Source organism: Ictalurus punctatus, unplaced genomic scaffold (genome assembly GCF_001660625.3).
Source record: "Ictalurus punctatus breed USDA103 unplaced genomic scaffold, Coco_2.0 tig00163696, whole genome shotgun sequence".
Lineage (NCBI taxonomy): Eukaryota > Metazoa > Chordata > Actinopteri > Siluriformes > Ictaluridae > Ictalurus > Ictalurus punctatus.
In genome coordinates, this window is record NW_026521171.1 from 57,186 (window position 1) to 62,786 (window position 5,601).

General features: G+C 48.0%; 1 non-coding gene across 1 annotated transcript; it reads left to right on the forward strand.

The window, feature by feature from the left end:
- Positions 1-5,528: 5,528 nt before the first annotated feature.
- trnav-cac (transfer RNA valine (anticodon CAC)) lies at positions 5,529-5,601 on the forward strand. The gene has a single exon. It is a non-coding gene; the product is annotated as a tRNA-Val (tRNA).

A 5,601-nucleotide genomic window follows, 5' to 3' on the forward strand; every position in this document is an offset into this window, starting at 1 on the left:
GCACCCTCAACTTGAAATCGCCATTCGTCAACCGTGGGAAGTCTTCTCATCTCCTGGTTCCTTCCCTGTTCATCGAGTGACGTCGAGCCGGCATGACGGATTCAGAACTCACAAAGTGGCACTTACCTCGGTGGTTATTTGCTTTAGATCAGGGTTGTCCAGTCTTCTCCAGAATGGGCCAGTGTGGTTGCAGGTTGTCATTCTAACCAAGCAGAAGCCACACTTTAGTCTATTGAAAGCCAAGATCAGCGGAGCCAACAATTGGAATCAGGTGTGGCTCCTGCTAGATTGGAACCAAAAGCTGAAGATTGGACAACGCTGCTTAAGACCAATCAGCATATAGACATATTTGCTTATTAAATATAAAACATTGACTATATAGATGGCTGATCGCGGAAAATGGACACCTCTCATCACAGTTTGCATGCTAGCTTGTCGCTAACAAGAGACAGACACGGAGAGACCGCATGTTCTCACCTTTTCGCCCCTGTTCACGGGTCAAACGTGCCCTGTTGCATGCTGACGTGTTTACAAACAGCAAAGAGAGCACTAAGAACTCAAGTGGGAAGCAGAAAGAGTCGTAGGAGGCCTGCAGAGAAGCCTATGGCACATTCTGTTGACCAACTCATTCTCAGGTAGGTGATTCCTTCCTTATCCGCCAACTACCATGAAATACCACGAGACGCTCCAAGTTACAATCGGTGCATTGGCCGGGAATCGAACCCAGGTCAACTGGGAGCGGTTTCCCTTCCACTGAGCTTTTGTAGCAAGGCAGATAACAGCTGCTTGTAAAATCACAGGCAGTCTCTGCTTTTCCACTGAATGTGGAAGCCTGGCTCTTTACTTCATCAAGAAGACAAGAGTACTGATGCGCTTGACACGAGGTTGCAACTTGTAATTCCCCACCTCCAAGCGGGAAAACGCAAAGCAAACGCACCCTCAACCTGAAATTGCCATTCCTCAACCGTGGGAAGTCTTCTCATCTCCCGGTTCCTTCCCTGTTCATCGAGTGACGTCGAGCCGGCATGACGGATTCAGAACTCACAAAGTGGCACTTACCTCAGTGGTTATTTGCTTTAGATCAGGGTTGTCCAGTCTTCTCCAGAATGGGCCAGTGTGGTTGCAGGTTGTCATTCTAACCAAGCAGAAACCACACTTTAGTCTATTGAAAGCCAAGATCAGCGGAGCCAATTGGAATCAGGTGTGGCTCCTGCTAGATTGGAACCAAAAGCTGAAGATTGGACAACGCTGCTTATGACCAATCAGCATATAGACATATTTGCTTATTAAATATAAAACATTGACTATATAGATGGCTGATCACGGAAAATGGACACCTCTCATCACAGTTTGCATGCTAGCTTGTCGCTAACAAGAGACAGACACGGAGAGACCGCATGTTCTCACCTTTTCGCCCCTGTTCACGGGTCAAACGTGCCCTGTTGCATAATGACGTGTTTACAAACAGCAAAGAGAGCACTAAGAACTCAAGTGGGAAGCAGAAGGAGTCGTAGGAGGCCTGCAGAGAAGCCTATGGCACATTCTGTTGACCAACTCATTCTCAGGTAGGTGATTCCTTCCTTATCCACCAACTACCATGAAATACCACGAGACGCTCCAAGTTACAATCGGTGCATTGGCCGGGAATCGAACCCAGGTCAACTGGGAGCGGTTTCCCTTCCACTGAGCTTTTGTAGCAAGGCAGATAACAGCTGCTTGCAAAATCACGGGCAGTCTCTGCTTTTCCACTGAATGTGGAAGCCTGGCTCTTTCCTTCATCAAGAAGACAAGAGTACTGATGCGCTTGACACGAGGTTGCGACTTGTAATTCCCCACCTCCAAGCGGGAAAACGCAAAGCAAACGCACCCTCAACTTGAAATTGCCATTCGTCAACCGTGGGAAGTCTTCTCATCTCCCGGTTCCTTCCCTGTTCATCGAGTGACGTTGAGCCGGCATGACGGATTCAGAACTCACAAAGTGGCACTTACCTCAGTGGTTATTTGCTTTAGATCAGGGTTGTCCAGTCTTCTCCAGAATGGGCCAGTGTGGTTGCAGGTTGTCATTCTAACCAAGCAGAAGCCACACTTTAGTCTATTGAAAGCCAAGATCAGCGGAGCCAACAATTGGAATCAGGTGTGGCTCCTGCTAGATTGGAACCAAAAGCTGAAGATTGGACAACGCTGCTTAAGACCAATCAGCATATAGACATATTTGCTTATTAAATATAAAACATTGACTATATAGATGGCTGATCGCGGAAAATGGACACCTCTCATCACAGTTTGCATGCTAGCTTGTCGCTAACAAGAGACAGACACGGAGAGACCGCATGTTCTCACCTTTTCGCCCCTGTTCACGGGTCAAACGTGCCCTGTTGCATGCTGACGTGTTTACAAACAGCAAAGAGAGCACTAAGAACTCAAGTGGGAAGCAGAAAGAGTCGTAGGAGGCCTGCAGAGAAGCCTATGGCACATTCTGTTGACCAACTCATTCTCAGGTAGGTGATTCCTTCCTTTTGTGCCAACTACCATAAAGTACCTGGAGAAGCTCCAAGCTACAACCCGTGGACGGGCCAAGAATTGAAGCCGGGTCAACTGGGAGCGGTTTCCCTTCCATTGAGCTTTTGTAGCAAGGCAGATAACAGCTGCTTGTAAAATCACGGGCAGTCTCTGCTTTTCCACTGAATGTGGAAGCCTGGCTCTTTCCTTCATCAAGAAGACAAGAGTACTGATGCGCTTGACACGAGGTTGCGACTTGTAATTCCCCACCTCCAAGCGGGAAAACGCAAAGCAAACGCACCCTCAACTTGAAATCGCCATTCGTCAACCGTGGGAAGTCTTCTCATCTCCTGGTTCCTTCCCTGTTCATCGAGTGACGTCGAGCCGGCATGACGGATTCAGAACTCACAAAGTGGCACTTACCTCGGTGGTTATTTGCTTTAGATCAGGGTTGTCCAGTCTTCTCCAGAATGGGCCAGTGTGGTTGCAGGTTGTCATTCTAACCAAGCAGAAGCCACACTTTAGTCTATTGAAAGCCAAGATCAGCGGAGCCAACAATTGGAATCAGGTGTGGCTCCTGCTAGATTGGAACCAAAAGCTGAAGATTGGACAACGCTGCTTAAGACCAATCAGCATATAGACATATTTGCTTATTAAATATAAAACATTGACTATATAGATGGCTGATCGCGGAAAATGGACACCTCTCATCACAGTTTGCATGCTAGCTTGTCGCTAACAAGAGACAGACACGGAGAGACCGCATGTTCTCACCTTTTCGCCCCTGTTCACGGGTCAAACGTGCCCTGTTGCATGCTGACGTGTTTACAAACAGCAAAGAGAGCACTAAGAACTCAAGTGGGAAGCAGAAAGAGTCGTAGGAGGCCTGCAGAGAAGCCTATGGCACATTCTGTTGACCAACTCATTCTCAGGTAGGTGATTCCTTCCTTATCCGCCAACTACCATGAAATACCACGAGACGCTCCAAGTTACAATCGGTGCATTGGCCGGGAATCGAACCCAGGTCAACTGGGAGCGGTTTCCCTTCCACTGAGCTTTTGTAGCAAGGCAGATAACAGCTGCTTGTAAAATCACAGGCAGTCTCTGCTTTTCCACTGAATGTGGAAGCCTGGCTCTTTACTTCATCAAGAAGACAAGAGTACTGATGCGCTTGACACGAGGTTGCAACTTGTAATTCCCCACCTCCAAGCGGGAAAACGCAAAGCAAACGCACCCTCAACCTGAAATTGCCATTCCTCAACCGTGGGAAGTCTTCTCATCTCCCGGTTCCTTCCCTGTTCATCGAGTGACGTCGAGCCGGCATGACGGATTCAGAACTCACAAAGTGGCACTTACCTCAGTGGTTATTTGCTTTAGATCAGGGTTGTCCAGTCTTCTCCAGAATGGGCCAGTGTGGTTGCAGGTTGTCATTCTAACCAAGCAGAAACCACACTTTAGTCTATTGAAAGCCAAGATCAGCGGAGCCAATTGGAATCAGGTGTGGCTCCTGCTAGATTGGAACCAAAAGCTGAAGATTGGACAACGCTGCTTATGACCAATCAGCATATAGACATATTTGCTTATTAAATATAAAACATTGACTATATAGATGGCTGATCACGGAAAATGGACACCTCTCATCACAGTTTGCATGCTAGCTTGTCGCTAACAAGAGACAGACACGGAGAGACCGCATGTTCTCACCTTTTCGCCCCTGTTCACGGGTCAAACGTGCCCTGTTGCATAATGACGTGTTTACAAACAGCAAAGAGAGCACTAAGAACTCAAGTGGGAAGCAGAAGGAGTCGTAGGAGGCCTGCAGAGAAGCCTATGGCACATTCTGTTGACCAACTCATTCTCAGGTAGGTGATTCCTTCCTTATCCACCAACTACCATGAAATACCACGAGACGCTCCAAGTTACAATCGGTGCATTGGCCGGGAATCGAACCCAGGTCAACTGGGAGCGGTTTCCCTTCCACTGAGCTTTTGTAGCAAGGCAGATAACAGCTGCTTGCAAAATCACGGGCAGTCTCTGCTTTTCCACTGAATGTGGAAGCCTGGCTCTTTCCTTCATCAAGAAGACAAGAGTACTGATGCGCTTGACACGAGGTTGCGACTTGTAATTCCCCACCTCCAAGCGGGAAAACGCAAAGCGAACGCACCCTCAACTTGAAATTGCCATTCGTCAACCGTGGGAAGTCTTCTCATCTCCCGGTTCCTTCCCTGTTCATCGAGTGACGTTGAGCCGGCATGACGGATTCAGAACTCACAAAGTGGCACTTACCTCAGTGGTTATTTGCTTTAGATCAGGGTTGTCCAGTCTTCTCCAGAATGGGCCAGTGTGGTTGCAGGTTGTCATTCTAACCAAGCAGAAGCCACACTTTAGTCTATTGAAAGCCAAGATCAGCGGAGCCAACAATTGGAATCAGGTGTGGCTCCTGCTAGATTGGAACCAAAAGCTGAAGATTGGACAACGCTGCTTAAGACCAATCAGCATATAGACATATTTGCTTATTAAATATAAAACATTGACTATATAGATGGCTGATCGCGGAAAATGGACACCTCTCATCACAGTTTGCATGCTAGCTTGTCGCTAACAAGAGACAGACACGGAGAGACCGCATGTTCTCACCTTTTCGCCCCTGTTCACGGGTCAAACGTGCCCTGTTGCATGCTGACGTGTTTACAAACAGCAAAGAGAGCACTAAGAACTCAAGTGGGAAGCAGAAAGAGTCGTAGGAGGCCTGCAGAGAAGCCTATGGCACATTCTGTTGACCAACTCATTCTCAGGTAGGTGATTCCTTCCTTTTGTGCCAACTACCATAAAGTACCTGGAGAAGCCCCAAGCTACAACCCGTGGATGGGCCAAGAATTGAAGCCGGGTCAACTGCTTGGACTGGAGCTATGCTCACCACTATACCACCAATGCCACGCTGCACCATTCAGCTCTGGTGAACAAAGTGTACGTATGTGCGCTTCTCATCAGAAGACCATAGGCAACAGCCAAAGTACTATGGCACCGTGGTTTCTGTAGTGTAGTGGTTATCACGTTTGCCTCACACGCAAAAGGTCCCTGGTTCGAGACCGGGCAGAAACA